Below are 16983 nucleotides of genomic sequence, written 5' to 3' on the forward strand. Positions count from 1 at the left end.
GCACAGCTGCTGGGATGTGCCCGTCTACAATATCAATTTCTCAGCAGTTAACGATAGCCCATCAATCCAGACAAAAATCACTGGTAAACTGAGTCTATCTTCTCAGACTTCGATTCAGCTACAGATGTATCTGTGAGTGCGTGAGAATATATGATCGATTATGATTGGGTCAAATTACCATGAGCTACTTGACATTACTGCAATTTCGATTCTTGCTTTGCTCAATGATTTCACCCATTGCTCGAAACAGGACAACTTTCACGTTTACACGGAACATGAAACACACCGGACTACAGGGGAAATGCACAAAGCTGAGCAGGCCGTGTCCCAAATCATACCGTGCAGCATAGTTTCAGTCACTGTGTCTGTTTTGCAGAATAAGGTTCCCAAAGAATGTTCCACCCTAAAACCGGAGGTAGCATTACAATTCGAGAAGGACAGATTACATTGTGAGGAAGGTCTGACCTCGGGGCCGGTTCGAGATGCCACTTTCCTTGCCTTTTACCTAACCGTGCAATTTGCTGCAGATTGCACCTGGACATGAGCCTCATGGATACCAACTGAGTTGGAAACCTGTGTGGGAATCGATGAGAATAAGCGACTCAATAAAGTTTAACAAGTTCCATGGTGCTTTTTAGAAATGCAGTTTCTCTTCACCTCAATCCAAAAGGCAGTTTCCGAACATAGTAACAGAAGTCAAAAGGTAATTACCTCACCCCACCCCCACTCCGGAAGAGGTGCTAACTGCCCTTGATTGCTTTTTGTTCACGATGTGAAGAGCTCTCACGCCTGAGTCACCGTCACGTCTCTGGTTGCTGAGTGAATCACAACGAAGGACTTTCTCCAGAGCTGCAACTGCCTCACTTCCCCACTCGCCCTCCCCGTTTACATTTTCCTGCTCGTCAGTGATTTAATGAAAACCAAATGGATGCGATGTCATTCTGTAGCCTCTCTGTCGATTCCTCCGTTTCCGTTCCAACCTGGCTTAGATCTCGGGGCGCACCTTAATACTAGCGACGCTATGAAAGCACAGGTCCAGAGGTTCCTCTGAGAGTGGAATTTCTTTCATTGCTGTTGCTGATTGAATGAGCCACTAACGTGCGAACTGCTCCAAAACATGATTCAGGACCTCTGGTGCCAATTCTCACACGTTGAATAACGACAGACACCTTCCAAATGAGGTCTTTCAGAGACGACTTTGGGATACATTTGACAGACAGACTAGTTGAGGAATCCGTGGTGCACTGTGACACCAGCACATCAGCTTCTTCCCTGTCTTTGAACCGGGCCGCCTGCGCAAGGAATGCGAATGCGGTAATGCTTTTCGTGGAAGGATCAGAAGGGGGTAACTACACTCTCAAACAGAATGGCATATGATCAGAACCAGGTTGGAGAAAAACTTTACAATGCTTTTGCACAGTAATTAAACGGAGCGGCATTGCATTGCACTACGAGCGACGATTTATTCGAGCAAACTCGAAGGCAGGTTTGCACATGGGAAAGCAAGCAAGAAAGCTCCGTTCTTGTCGATGTCAAAGGCTGCAGTTGAAGAGCAAAGCAGTTTCTGCCCAGTGTCGAACTGGGGACCTTTCGCGTGTAAGGCGAACGTGATGACCACTACACTACAGAAACAAGCCTCGGTCGTCCCCGCTGCAGCTCAGTGGCATCCAGCACTGAAAGTTGAAGCCATTCGACCTTTCACCTTTCTGTTTCCGTTAGCTCGTTGTTTAATGGGACTTGTTTAATTTTGGCTATGTGGTGAGCATGGACGAGATACACCGAAGTATCTGTTTCCACGCGGTGTACCCCAATAACGTTGTGTCGCTTACACCTGCTTTAAAGAATTACGTTTTTGCGGAGCTTACCGTCGCAGTCTGTGGCAAAACCTTTTCGTCTGTTCGACTGCTCACGGGAAAGGTAGCATTGTGAAACACTGCAGAAACGAACGACTTCCTTACTTTTGCTCCGACTGACCATACTCCGTGAAAATTTCCCAGATTCTCAGTTGAGGATTTTTGCAGCTGGAAGTTACCTCAGAAACCCTGTTAATTCGTAATGTATTGAGCGAATCGCAAAACAGAAAGCATTTAACACGGAACACAAACAAAACGGGAAAACCAAATGCATTTTCAGACACAGCGAGCATGAATGCTAAATGTGAGACAGTCAGGGGGCATGAGCCATAACGTAATCACACAACTAACAACAGGGCAATTCCAAACTACTCTTTCAAACATACTGGAGCCTGAGTGCACCACCACTTCCCAGACAATGCTGCAAAGAGACAAAAAAAGAACATAATAAGAATGGACCATAAAAAGTGAATTTCACCAATCACAGTCTCGATTAGATTACCTTTCCCTTCCGATGACTCCAGGACTGAAATGAAGGAAGTGGGAGAAATTCAATAACATATGACATCGAAATACATTGGAACGATTTTCTCATTGGCCAGAAAACCAAATAACGACGAGTCGAGTCACCGTAGGACTCTGTTTCGCAACAACGATGAAATAGCAGTCTCCATTCGGTTCCAGTAAAAGCTCAACTTGCCTGGAACAGAAAGCAAGAGTAGAGCCGCTGGTGATTTTCCGCGCGGGAGGCGAACACGAGCATGACAGCACAGACACTTTGGAAAATTCGGCACTTACCAACACCACAATCAATTCCCCGGGATGCAAACTCATTTTGCTTCTGTTTTAAACAGAAATGCCGCAGGGGATCGAAACAGCATTTAAACTAGCTGCTCCGCAGAAATGGCAGCGGTGGGATTCGAACCCACGCCTCTGTCGAGACTGGAGCCTTAATCCAGCGCCTTAGACTGCTCGGCCACACTACCAAAACGCCCACGACTCCATTTTCTTGCACTTCCAATTGTGTTCCTGCATAACAACAGATGTAAACTCACGTGAAAAGGGTTCCATGATCCCTCTCCGACTCGCACAGCTGCTGGGATGTGCCCGTCTACAATATCAATTTCTCAGCAGTTAACGATAGCCCATCAATCCAGACAAAAATCACTGGTAAACTGAGTCTATCTTCTCAGACTTCGATTCAGCTACAGATGTATCTGTGAGTGCGTGAGAATATATGATCGATTATGATTGGGTCAAATTACCATGAGCTACTTGACATTACTGCAATTTCGATTCTTGCTTTGCTCAATGATTTCACCCATTGCTCGAAACAGGACAACTTTCACGTTTACACGGAACATGAAACACACCGGACTACAGGGGAAATGCACAAAGCTGAGCAGGCCGTGTCCCAAATCATACCGTGCAGCATAGTTTCAGTCACTGTGTCTGTTTTGCAGAATAAGGTTCCCAAAGAATGTTCCACCCTAAAACCGGAGGTAGCATTACAATTCGAGAAGGACAGATTACATTGTGAGGAAGGTCTGACCTCGGGGCCGGTTCGAGATGCCACTTTCCTTGCCTTTTACCTAACCGTGCAATTTGCTGCAGATTGCACCTGGACATGAGCCTCATGGATACCAACTGAGTTGGAAACCTGTGTGGGAATCGATGAGAATAAGCGACTCAATAAAGTTTAACAAGTTCCATGGTGCTTTTTAGAAATGCAGTTTCTCTTCACCTCAATCCAAAAGGCAGTTTCCGAACATAGTAACAGAAGTCAAAAGGTAATTACCTCACCCCACCCCCACTCCGGAAGAGGTGCTAACTGCCCTTGATTGCTTTTTGTTCACGATGTGAAGAGCTCTCACGCCTGAGTCACCGTCACGTCTCTGGTTGCTGAGTGAATCACAACGAAGGACTTTCTCCAGAGCTGCAACTGCCTCACTTCCCCACTCGCCCTCCCCGTTTACATTTTCCTGCTCGTCAGTGATTTAATGAAAACCAAATGGATGCGATGTCATTCTGTAGCCTCTCTGTCGATTCCTCCGTTTCCGTTCCAACCTGGCTTAGATCTCGGGGCGCACCTTAATACTAGCGACGCTATGAAAGCACAGGTCCAGAGGTTCCTCTGAGAGTGGAATTTCTTTCATTGCTGTTGCTGATTGAATGAGCCACTAACGTGCGAACTGCTCCAAAACATGATTCAGGACCTCTGGTGCCAATTCTCACACGTTGAATAACGACAGACACCTTCCAAATGAGGTCTTTCAGAGACGACTTTGGGATACATTTGACAGACAGACTAGTTGAGGAATCCGTGGTGCACTGTGACACCAGCACATCAGCTTCTTCCCTGTCTTTGAACCGGGCCGCCTGCGCAAGGAATGCGAATGCGGTAATGCTTTTCGTGGAAGGATCAGAAGGGGGTAACTACACTCTCAAACAGAATGGCATATGATCAGAACCAGGTTGGAGAAAAACTTTACAATGCTTTTGCACAGTAATTAAACGGAGCGGCATTGCATTGCACTACGAGCGACGATTTATTCGAGCAAACTCGAAGGCAGGTTTGCACATGGGAAAGCAAGCAAGAAAGCTCCGTTCTTGTCGATGTCAAAGGCTGCAGTTGAAGAGCAAAGCAGTTTCTGCCCAGTTTCGAACTGGGGACCTTTCGCGTGTAAGGCGAACGTGATGACCACTACACTACAGAAACAAGCCTCGGTCGTCCCCGCTGCAGCTCAGTGGCATCCAGCACTGAAAGTTGAAGCCATTCGACCTTTCACCTTTCTGTTTCCGTTAGCTCGTTGTTTAATGGGACTTGTTTAATTTTGGCTATGTGGTGAGCATGGACGAGATACACCGAAGTATCTGTTTCCACGCGGTGTACCCCAATAACGTTGTGTCGCTTACACCTGCTTTAAAGAATTACGTTTTTGCGGAGCTTACCGTCGCAGTCTGTGGCAAAACCTTTTCGTCTGTTCGACTGCTCACGGGAAAGGTAGCATTGTGAAACACTGCAGAAACGAACGACTTCCTTACTTTTGCTCCGACTGACCATACTCCGTGAAAATTTCCCAGATTCTCAGTTGAGGATTTTTGCAGCTGGAAGTTACCTCAGAAACCCTGTTAATTCGTAATGTATTGAGCGAATCGCAAAACAGAAAGCATTTAACACGGAACACAAACAAAACGGGAAAACCAAATGCATTTTCAGACACAGCGAGCATGAATGCTAAATGTGAGACAGTCAGGGGGCATGAGCCATAACGTAATCACACAACTAACAACAGGGCAATTCCAAACTACTCTTTCAAACATACTGGAGCCTGAGTGCACCACCACTTCCCAGACAATGCTGCAAAGAGACAAAAAAAGAACATAATAAGAATGGACCATAAAAAGTGAATTTCACCAATCACAGTCTCGATTAGATTACCTTTCCCTTCCGATGACTCCAGGACTGAAATGAAGGAAGTGGGAGAAATTCAATAACATATGACATCGAAATACATTGGAACGATTTTCTCATTGGCCAGAAAACCAAATAACGACGAGTCGAGTCACCGTAGGACTCTGTTTCGCAACAACGATGAAATAGCAGTCTCCATTCGGTTCCAGTAAAAGCTCAACTTGCCTGGAACAGAAAGCAAGAGTAGAGCCGCTGGTGATTTTCCGCGCGGGAGGCGAACACGAGCATGACAGCACAGACACTTTGGAAAATTCGGCACTTACCAACACCACAATCAATTCCCCGGGATGCAAACTCATTTTGCTTCTGTTTTAAACAGAAATGCCGCAGGGGATCGAAACAGCATTTAAACTAGCTGCTCCGCAGAAATGGCAGCGGTGGGATTCGAACCCACGCCTCTGTCGAGACTGGAGCCTTAATCCAGCGCCTTAGACTGCTCGGCCACACTACCAAAACGCCCACGACTCCATTTTCTTGCACTTCCAATTGTGTTCCTGCATAACAACAGATGTAAACTCACGTGAAAAGGGTTCCATGATCCCTCTCCGACTCGCACAGCTGCTGGGATGTGCCCGTCTACAATATCAATTTCTCAGCAGTTAACGATAGCCCATCAATCCAGACAAAAATCACTGGTAAACTGAGTCTATCTTCTCAGACTTCGATTCAGCTACAGATGTATCTGTGAGTGCGTGAGAATATATGATCGATTATGATTGGGTCAAATTACCATGAGCTACTTGACATTACTGCAATTTCGATTCTTGCTTTGCTCAATGATTTCACCCATTGCTCGAAACAGGACAACTTTCACGTTTACACGGAACATGAAACACACCGGACTACAGGGGAAATGCACAAAGCTGAGCAGGCCGTGTCCCAAATCATACCGTGCAGCATAGTTTCAGTCACTGTGTCTGTTTTGCAGAATAAGGTTCCCAAAGAATGTTCCACCCTAAAACCGGAGGTAGCATTACAATCCGAGAAGGACAGATTACATTGTGAGGAAGGTCTGACCTCGGGGCCGGTTCGAGATGCCACTTTCCTTGCCTTTTACCTAACCGTGCAATTTGCTGCAGATTGCACCTGGACATGTGCCTCATGGATACCAACTGAGTTGGAAACCTGTGTGGGAATCGATGAGAATAAGCGACTCAATAAAGTTTAACAAGTTCCATGGTGCTTTTTAGAAATGCAGTTTCTCTTCACCTCATTCCAAAAGGCAGTTTCCGAACATAGTAACAGAAGTCAAAAGGTAATTACCTCACCCCACCCCCACTCCGGAAGAGGTGCTAACTGACCTTGATTGCTTTTTGTTCACGATGTGAAGAGCTCTCACGCCTGAGTCACCGTCACGTCTCTGGTTGCTGAGTGAATCACAACGAAGGACTTTCTCCAGAGCTGCAACTGCCTCACTTCCCCACTCGCCCTCCCCGTTTACATTTTCCTGCTCGTCAGTGATTTAATGAAAACCAAATGGATGCGATGTCATTCTGTAGCCTCTCGGTCGATTCCTCCGTTTCCGTTCCAACCTGGCTTAGATCTCGGGGCGCACCTTAATACTAGCGACGCTATGAAAGGACAGGTCCAGAGGTTCCTCTGAGAGTGGAATTTCTTTCATTGCTGTTGCTGATTGAATGAGCCACTAACGTGCGAACTGCTCCAAAACATGATTCAGGACCTCTGGTGCCAATTCTCACACGTTGAATAACGACAGACACCTTCCAAATGAGGTCTTTCAGAGACGACTTTGGGATACATTTGACAGACAGACTAGTTGAGGAATCCGTGGTGCACTGTGACACCAGCACATCAGCTACTTCCCTGTCTTTGAACCGGGCCGCCTGCGCAAGGAATGCGAATGCGGTAATGCTTTTCGTGGAAGGATCAGAAGGGGGTAACTACACTCTCAAACAGAATGGCATATGATCAGAACCAGGTTGGAGAAAAACTTTACAATGCTTTTGCACAGTAATTAAACGGAGCGGCATTGCATTGCACTACGAGCGACGATTTATTCGAGCAAACTCGAAGGCAGGTTTGCACATGGGAAAGCAAGCAAGAAAGCTCCGTTCTTGTCGATGTCAAAGGCTGCAGTTGAAGAGCAAAGCAGTTTCTGCCCAGTTTCGAACTGGGGACCTTTCGCGTGTAAGGCGAACGTGATGACCACTACACTACAGAAACAAGCCTCGGTGGCCCCCGCTGCGGCTCAGTGGCATCCAGCACTGAAAGTTGAAGCCATTCGACCTTTCACCTTTCTGTTTCCGTTAGCTCGTTGTTTAATGGGACTTGTTTAATTTTGGCTATGTGGTGAGCATGGACGAGATACACCGAAGTATCTGTTTCCACGCGGTGTACCCCAATAACGTTGTGTCGCTTACACCTGCTTTAAAGAATTACGTTTTTGCGGAGCTTACCGTCGCAGTCTGTGGCAAAATCTTTTCGTCTGTTCGACTGCTCACGGGAAAGGTAGCATTGTGAAACACTGCAGAAACGAACGACTTCCTTACTTTTGCTCCGACTGACCATACTCCGTGAAAATTTCCCAGATTCTCAGTTGAGGATTTTTGCAGCTGGAAGTTACCTCAGAAACCCTGTTAATTCGTAATGTATTGAGCGAATCGCAAAACAGAAAGCATTTAACACGGAACACAAACAAAACGGGAAAACCAAATGCATTTTCAGACACAGCGAGCATGAATGCTAAATGTGAGACAGTCAGGGGGCATGAGCCATAACGTAATCACACAACTAACAACAGGGCAATTCCAAACTACTCTTTCAAACATACTGGAGCCTGAGTGCACCACCACTTCCCAGACAATGCTGCAAAGAGACAAAAAAAGAACATAATAAGAATGGACCATAAAAAGTGAATTTCACCAATCACAGTCTCGATTAGATTACCTTTCCCTTCCGATGACTCCAGGACTGAAATGAAGGAAGTGTGAGAAATTCAATAACATATGACATCGAAATACATTGGAACGATTTTCTCATTGGCCAGAAAACCAAATAACGACGAGTCGAGTCACCGTAGGACTCTGTTTCGCAACAACGATGAAATAGCAGTCTCCATTCGGTTCCAGTAAAAGCTCAACTTGCCTGGAACAGAAAGCAAGAGTAGAGCCGCTGGCGATTTTCCGCGCGGGAGGCGAACACGAGTATGACAGCACAGACACTTTGGAAAATTCGGCACTTACCAACACCACAATCAATTCCCCGGGAAGCAAACTCATTTTGCTTCTGTTTTAAACAGAAATGCCGCAGGGGATCGAAACAGCATTTAAACTAGATGCTCCGCAGAAATGGCAGCGGTGGGATTCGAACCCACGCCTCTGTCGAGACTGGAGCCTTAATCCAGCGCCTTAGACCGCTCGGCCACACTACCAACACGCCCACGGCTCCATTTTCTTGCACTTCCAATTGTGTTCCTGCATAACAACAGATGTAAACTCACGTGAAAAGGGTTCCATGATCCCTCTCCGACTCGCACAGCTGCTGGGATGTGCCCGTCTACAATATCAATTTCTCAGCAGTTAACGATAGCCCATCAATCCAGACAAAAATCACTGGTAAACTGAGTCTATCTTCTCAGACTTCGATTCAGCTACAGATGTATCTGTGAGTGCGTGAGAATATATGATCGGTTATGATTGGGTCAAATTACCATGAGCTACTTGACATTACTGCAATTTCGATTCTTGCTTTGCTCAATGATTTCACCCATTGCTCGAAACAGGACAACTTTCACGTTTACACGGAACATGAAACACACCGGACTACAGGGGAAATGCACAAAGCTGAGCAGGCCGTGTCCCAAATCATACCGTGCAGCATAGTTTCAGTCACTGTGTCTGTTTTGCAGAATAAGGTTCCCAAAGAATGTTCCACCCTAAAACCGGAGGTAGCATTACAATCCGAGAAGGACAGATTACATTGTGAGGAAGGTCTGACCTCGGGGCCGGTTCGAGATGCCACTTTCCTTGCCTTTTACCTAACCGTGCAATTTGCTGCAGATTGCACCTGGACATGAGCCTCATGGATACCAACTGAGTTGGAAACCTGTGTGGGAATCGATGAGAATAAGCGACTCAATAAAGTTTAACAAGTTCCATGGTGCTTTTTAGAAATGCAGTTTCTCTTCACCTCAATCCAAAAGGCAGTTTCCGAACATAGTAACAGAAGTCAAAAGATAATTACCTCACCCCACCCCCACTCCGGAAGAGGTGCTAACTGCCCTTGATTGCTTTTTGTTCACGATGTGAAGAGCTCTCACGCCTGAGTCACCGTCACGTCTCTGGTTGCTGAGTGAATCACAACGAAGGACTTTCTCCAGAGCTGCAACTGCCTCACTTCCCCACTCGCCCTCCCCGTTTACATTTTCCTGCTCGTCAGTGATTTAATGAAAACCAAATGGATGCGATGTCATTCTGTAGCCTCTCTGTCGATTCCTCCGTTTCCGTTCCAACCTGGCTTAGATCTCGGGGCGCACCTTAATACTAGCGACGCTATGAAAGCACAGGTCCAGAGGTTCCTCTGAGAGTGGAATTTCTTTCATTGCTGTTGCTGATTGAATGAGCCACTAACGTGCGAACTGCTCCAAAACATGATTCAGGACCTCTGGTGCCAATTCTCACACGTTGAATAACGACAGACACCTTCCAAATGAGGTCTTTCAGAGACGACTTTGGGATACATTTGACAGACAGACTAGTTGAGGAATCCGTGGTGCACTGTGACACCAGCACATCAGCTACTTCCCTGTCTTTGAACCGGGCCGCCTGCGCAAGGAATGCGAATGCGGTAATGCTTTTCGTGGAAGGATCAGAAGGGGGTAACTACACTCTCAAACAGAATGGCATATGATCAGAACCAGGTTGGAGAAAAACTTTACAATGCTTTTGCACAGTAATTAAACGGAGCGGCATTGCATTGCACTACGAGCGACGATTTATTCGAGCAAACTCGAAGGCAGGTTTGCACATGGGAAAGCAAGCAAGAAAGCTCCGTTCTTGTCGATGTCAAAGGCTGCAGTTGAAGAGCAAAGCAGTTTCTGCCCAGTTTCGAACTGGGGACCTTTCGCGTGTAAGGCGAACGTGATGACCACTACACTACAGAAACAAGCCTCGGTGGCCCCCGCTGCGGCTCAGTGGCATCCAGCACTGAAAGTTGAAGCCATTCGACCTTTCACCTTTCTGTTTCCGTTAGCTCGTTGTTTAATGGGACTTGTTTAATTTTGGCTATGTGGTGAGCATGGACGAGATACACCGAAGTATCTGTTTCCACGCGGTGTACCCCAATAACGTTGTGTCGCTTACACCTGCTTTAAAGAATTACGTTTTTGCGGAGCTTACCGTCGCAGTCTGTGGCAAAATCTTTTCGTCTGTTCGACTGCTCACGGGAAAGGTAGCATTGTGAAACACTGCAGAAACGAACGACTTCCTTACTTTTGCTCCGACTGACCATACTCCGTGAAAATTTCCCAGATTCTCAGTTGAGGATTTTTGCAGCTGGAAGTTACCTCAGAAACCCTGTTAATTCGTAATGTATTGAGCGAATCGCAAAACAGAAAGCATTTAACACGGAACACAAACAAAACGGGAAAACCAAATGCATTTTCAGACACAGCGAGCATGAATGCTAAATGTGAGACAGTCAGGGGGCATGAGCCATAACGTAATCACACAACTAACAACAGGGCAATTCCAAACTACTCTTTCAAACATACTGGAGCCTGAGTGCACCACCACTTCCCAGACAATGCTGCAAAGAGACAAAAAAAGAACATAATAAGAATGGACCATAAAAAGTGAATTTCACCAATCACAGTCTCGATTAGATTACCTTTCCCTTCCGATGACTCCAGGACTGAAATGAAGGAAGTGTGAGAAATTCAATAACATATGACATCGAAATACATTGGAACGATTTTCTCATTGGACAGAAAACCAAATAACGACGAGTCGAGTCACCGTAGGACTCTGTTTCGCAACAACGATGAAATAGCAGTCTCCATTCGGTTCCAGTAAAAGCTCAACTTGCCTGGAACAGAAAGCAAGAGTAGAGCCGCTGGCGATTTTCCGCGCGGGAGGCGAACACGAGTATGACAGCACAGACACTTTGGAAAATTCGGCACTTACCAACACCACAATCAATTCCCCGGGAAGCAAACTCATTTTGCTTCTGTTTTAAACAGAAATGCCGCAGGGGATCGAAACAGCATTTAAACTAGATGCTCCGCAGAAATGGCAGCGGTGGGATTCGAACCCACGCCTCTGTCGAGACTGGAGCCTTAATCCAGCGCCTTAGACCGCTCGGCCACACTACCAACACGCCCACGGCTCCATTTTCTTGCACTTCCAATTGTGTTCCTGCATAACAACAGATGTAAACTCACGTGAAAAGGGTTCCATGATCCCTCTCCGACTCGCACAGCTGCTGGGATGTGCCCGTCTACAATATCAATTTCTCAGCAGTTAACGATAGCCCATCAATCCAGACAAAAATCACTGGTAAACTGAGTCTATCTTCTCAGACTTCGATTCAGCTACAGATGTATCTGTGAGTGCGTGAGAATATATGATCGGTTATGATTGGGTCAAATTACCATGAGCTACTTGACATTACTGCAATTTCGATTCTTGCTTTGCTCAATGATTTCACCCATTGCTCGAAACAGGACAACTTTCACGTTTACACGGAACATGAAACACACCGGACTACAGGGGAAATGCACAAAGCTGAGCAGGCCGTGTCCCAAATCATACCGTGCAGCATAGTTTCAGTCACTGTGTCTGTTTTGCAGAATAAGGTTCCCAAAGAATGTTCCACCCTAAAACCGGAGGTAGCATTACAATCCGAGAAGGACAGATTACATTGTGAGGAAGGTCTGACCTCGGGGCCGGTTCGAGATGCCACTTTCCTTGCCTTTTACCTAACCGTGCAATTTGCTGCAGATTGCACCTGGACATGAGCCTCATGGATACCAACTGAGTTGGAAACCTGTGTGGGAATCGATGAGAATAAGCGACTCAATAAAGTTTAACAAGTTCCATGGTGCTTTTTAGAAATGCAGTTTCTCTTCACCTCAATCCAAAAGGCAGTTTCCGAACATAGTAACAGAAGTCAAAAGATAATTACCTCACCCCACCCGCACTCCGGAAGAGGTGCTAACTGCCCTTGATTGCTTTTTGTTCACGATGTGAAGAGCTCTCACGCCTGAGTCACCGTCACGTCTCTGGTTGCTGAGTGAATCACAACGAAGGACTTTCTCCAGAGCTGCAACTGCCTCACTTCCCCACTCGCCCTCCCCGTTTACATTTTCCTGCTCGTCAGTGATTTAATGAAAACCAAATGGATGCGATGTCATTCTGTAGCCTCTCTGTCGATTCCTCCGTTTCCGTTCCAACCTGGCTTAGATCTCGGGGCGCACCTTAATACTAGCGACGCTATGAAAGCACAGGTCCAGAGGTTCCTCTGAGAGTGGAATTTCTTTCATTGCTGTTGCTGATTGAATGAGCCACTAACGTGCGAACTGCTCCAAAACATGATTCAGGACCTCTGGTGCCAATTCTCACACGTTGAATAACGACAGACACCTTCCAAATGAGGTCTTTCAGAGACGACTTTGGGATACATTTGACAGACAGACTAGTTGAGGAATCCGTGGTGCACTGTGACACCAGCACATCAGCTACTTCCCTGTCTTTGAACCGGGCCGCCTGCGCAAGGAATGCGAATGCGGTAATGCTTTTCGTGGAAGGATCAGAAGGGGGTAACTACACTCTCAAACAGAATGGCATATGATCAGAACCAGGTTGGAGAAAAACTTTACAATGCTTTTGCACAGTAATTAAACGGAGCGGCATTGCATTGCACTACGAGCGACGATTTATTCGAGCAAACTCGAAGGCAGGTTTGCACATGGGAAAGCAAGCAAGAAAGCTCCGTTCTTGTCGATGTCAAAGGCTGCAGTTGAAGAGCAAAGCAGTTTCTGCCCAGTTTCGAACTGGGGACCTTTCGCGTGTAAGGCGAACGTGATGACCACTACACTACAGAAACAAGCCTCGGTGGCCCCCGCTGCGGCTCAGTGGCATCCAGCACTGAAAGTTGAAGCCATTCGACCTTTCACCTTTCTGTTTCCGTTAGCTCGTTGTTTAATGGGACTTGTTTAATTTTGGCTATGTGGTGAGCATGGACGAGATACACCGAAGTATCTGTTTCCACGCGGTGTACCCCAATAACGTTGTGTCGCTTACACCTGCTTTAAAGAATTACGTTTTTGCGGAGCTTACCGTCGCAGTCTGTGGCAAAATCTTTTCGTCTGTTCGACTGCTCACGGGAAAGGTAGCATTGTGAAACACTGCAGAAACGAACGACTTCCTTACTTTTGCTCCGACTGACCATACTCCGTGAAAATTTCCCAGATTCTCAGTTGAGGATTTTTGCAGCTGGAAGTTACCTCAGAAACCCTGTTAATTCGTAATGTATTGAGCGAATCGCAAAACAGAAAGCATTTAACACGGAACACAAACAAAACGGGAAAACCAAATGCATTTTCAGACACAGCGAGCATGAATGCTAAATGTGAGACAGTCAGGGGGCATGAGCCATAACGTAATCACACAACTAACAACAGGGCAATTCCAAACTACTCTTTCAAACATACTGGAGCCTGAGTGCACCACCACTTCCCAGACAATGCTGCAAAGAGACAAAAAAAGAACATAATAAGAATGGGCCATAAAAAGTGAATTTCACCAATCACAGTCTCGATTAGATTACCTTTCCCTTCCGATGACTCCAGGACTGAAATGAAGGAAGTGGGAGAAATTCAATAACATATGACATCGAAATACATTGGAACGATTTTCTCATTGGCCAGAAAACCAAATAACGACGAGTCGAGTCACCGTAGGACTCTGTTTCGCAACAACGATGAAATAGCAGTCTCCATTCGGTTCCAGTAAAAGCTCAACTTGCCTGGAACAGAAAGCAAGAGTAGAGCCGCTGGCGATTTTCCGCGCGGGAGGCGAACACGAGCATGACAGCACAGACACTTTTGAAAATTCGGCACTTACCAACACCACAATCAATTCCCCGGGAAGCAAACTCATTTGGCTTTTGTTTTAAACAGAAATGCCGCAGGGGATCGAAACAGCATTTAAACTAGCTGCTCCGCAGAAATGGCAGCGGTGGGATTCGAACCCCCGCCTCTGTCGAAACTGGAGCCTTAATCCAGCGCCTTAGACCGCTCGGCCACACTACCAACACGCCCACGACTCCATTTTCTTGCACTTCCAATTGTGTTCCTGCATAACAACAGATGTAAACTCACGTGAAAAGGCTTCCATGATCCCTCTCCGACTCGCACAGCTGCTGGGATGTGCCCGTCTACAATATCAATTTCTCAGCAGTTAACGATAGCCCATCAATCCAGACAAAAATCACTGGTAAACTGAGTCTATCTTCTCAGACTTCGATTCAGCTACAGATGTATCTGTGAGTGCGTGAGAATATATGATCGGTTATGATTGGGTCAAATTACCATGAGCTACTTGACATTACTGCAATTTCGATTCTTGCTTTGCTCAATGATTTCACCCATTGCTCGAAACAGGACAACTTTCACGTTTACACGGAACATGAAACACACCGGACTACAGGGGAAATGCACAAAGCTGAGCAGGCCGTGTCCCAAATCATACCGTGCAGCATAGTTTCAGTCACTGTGTCTGTTTTGCAGAATAAGGTTCCCAAAGAATGTTCCACCCTAAAACCGGAGGTAGCATTACAATCCGAGAAGGACAGATTACATTGTGAGGAAGGTCTGACCTCGGGGCCGGTTCGAGATGCCACTTTCCTTGCCTTTTACCTAACCGTGCAATTTGCTGCAGATTGCACCTGGACATGAGCCTCATGGATACCAACTGAGTTGGAAACCTGTGTGGGAATCGATGAGAATAAGCGACTCAATAAAGTTTAACAAGTTCCATGGTGCTTTTTAGAAATGCAGTTTCTCTTCACCTCAATCCAAAAGGCAGTTTCCGAACATAGTAACAGAAGTCAAAAGATAATTACCTCACCCCACCCCCACTCCGGAAGAGGTGCTAACTGCCCTTGATTGCTTTTTGTTCACGATGTGAAGAGCTCTCACGCCTGAGTCACCGTCACGTCTCTGGTTGCTGAGTGAATCACAACGAAGGACTTTCTCCAGAGCTGCAACTGCCTCACTTCCCCACTCGCCCTCCCCGTTTACATTTTCCTGCTCGTCAGTGATTTAATGAAAACCAAATGGATGCGATGTCATTCTGTAGCCTCTCTGTCGATTCCTCCGTTTCCGTTCCAACCTGGCTTAGATCTCGGGGCGCACCTTAATACTAGCGACGCTATGAAAGCACAGGTCCAGAGGTTCCTCTGAGAGTGGAATTTCTTTCATTGCTGTTGCTGATTGAATGAGCCACTAACGTGCGAACTGCTCCAAAACATGATTCAGGACCTCTGGTGCCAATTCTCACACGTTGAATAACGACAGACACCTTCCAAATGAGGTCTTTCAGAGACGACTTTGGGATACATTTGACAGACAGACTAGTTGAGGAATCCGTGGTGCACTGTGACACCAGCACATCAGCTACTTCCCTGTCTTTGAACCGGGCCGCCTGCGCAAGGAATGCGAATGCGGTAATGCTTTTCGTGGAAGGATCAGAAGGGGGTAACTACACTCTCAAACAGAATGGCATATGATCAGAACCAGGTTGGAGAAAAACTTTACAATGCTTTTGCACAGTAATTAAACGGAGCGGCATTGCATTGCACTACGAGCGACGATTTATTCGAGCAAACTCGAAGGCAGGTTTGCACATGGGAAAGCAAGCAAGAAAGCTCCGTTCTTGTCGATGTCAAAGGCTGCAGTTGAAGAGCAAAGCAGTTTCTGCCCAGTTTCGAACTGGGGACCTTTCGCGTGTAAGGCGAACGTGATGACCACTACACTACAGAAACAAGCCTCGGTGGCCCCCGCTGCGGCTCAGTGGCATCCAGCACTGAAAGTTGAAGCCATTCGACCTTTCACCTTTCTGTTTCCGTTAGCTCGTTGTTTAATGGGACTTGTTTAATTTTGGCTATGTGGTGAGCATGGACGAGATACACCGAAGTATCTGTTTCCACGCGGTGTACCCCAATAACGTTGTGTCGCTTACACCTGCTTTAAAGAATTACGTTTTTGCGGAGCTTACCGTCGCAGTCTGTGGCAAAATCTTTTCGTCTGTTCGACTGCTCACGGGAAAGGTAGCATTGTGAAACACTGCAGAAACGAACGACTTCCTTACTTTTGCTCCGACTGACCATACTCCGTGAAAATTTCCCAGATTCTCAGTTGAGGATTTTTGCAGCTGGAAGTTACCTCAGAAACCCTGTTAATTCGTAATGTATTGAGCGAATCGCAAAACAGAAAGCATTTAACACGGAACACAAACAAAACGGGAAAACCAAATGCATTTTCAGACACAGCGAGCATGAATGCTAAATGTGAGACAGTCAGGGGGCATGAGCCATAACGTAATCACACAACTAACAACAGGGCAATTCCAAACTACTCTTTCAAACATACTGGAGCCTGAGTGCACCACCACTTCCCAGACAATGCTGCAAAGA

At 46.4% G+C, this 16983-nt stretch overlaps 8 non-coding genes across 8 annotated transcripts; all 8 read right to left on the reverse strand.

Annotated features, from left to right (window-relative positions):
• Nucleotides 1-1559: 1559 nt before the first annotated feature.
• On the reverse strand, nucleotides 1560-1632 carry trnav-uac (transfer RNA valine (anticodon UAC)). The gene has a single exon. It is a non-coding gene; the product is annotated as a tRNA-Val (tRNA).
• Nucleotides 1633-4499: 2867 nt separating this feature from the next.
• trnav-uac (transfer RNA valine (anticodon UAC)) lies at nucleotides 4500-4572 on the reverse strand. The gene has a single exon. It is a non-coding gene; the product is annotated as a tRNA-Val (tRNA).
• A 2867-nt stretch (nucleotides 4573-7439) lies between these two features.
• On the reverse strand, nucleotides 7440-7512 carry trnav-uac (transfer RNA valine (anticodon UAC)). The gene has a single exon. It is a non-coding gene; the product is annotated as a tRNA-Val (tRNA).
• A 1125-nt stretch (nucleotides 7513-8637) lies between these two features.
• Nucleotides 8638-8719, reverse strand: trnal-aag (transfer RNA leucine (anticodon AAG)). Its single transcript has one exon. It is a non-coding gene; the product is annotated as a tRNA-Leu (tRNA).
• A 1660-nt stretch (nucleotides 8720-10379) lies between these two features.
• On the reverse strand, nucleotides 10380-10452 carry trnav-uac (transfer RNA valine (anticodon UAC)). Its single transcript has one exon. It is a non-coding gene; the product is annotated as a tRNA-Val (tRNA).
• Nucleotides 10453-11577: 1125 nt separating this feature from the next.
• On the reverse strand, nucleotides 11578-11659 carry trnal-aag (transfer RNA leucine (anticodon AAG)). The gene has a single exon. It is a non-coding gene; the product is annotated as a tRNA-Leu (tRNA).
• Nucleotides 11660-13319: 1660 nt separating this feature from the next.
• trnav-uac (transfer RNA valine (anticodon UAC)) lies at nucleotides 13320-13392 on the reverse strand. The gene has a single exon. It is a non-coding gene; the product is annotated as a tRNA-Val (tRNA).
• Nucleotides 13393-16259: 2867 nt separating this feature from the next.
• Nucleotides 16260-16332, reverse strand: trnav-uac (transfer RNA valine (anticodon UAC)). The gene has a single exon. It is a non-coding gene; the product is annotated as a tRNA-Val (tRNA).
• Nucleotides 16333-16983: the final 651 nt, after the last annotated feature.

This window comes from Chiloscyllium punctatum, chromosome 18 (genome assembly GCF_047496795.1).
Source record: "Chiloscyllium punctatum isolate Juve2018m chromosome 18, sChiPun1.3, whole genome shotgun sequence".
NCBI classification, from domain to species: Eukaryota; Metazoa; Chordata; class Chondrichthyes; order Orectolobiformes; family Hemiscylliidae; genus Chiloscyllium; species Chiloscyllium punctatum.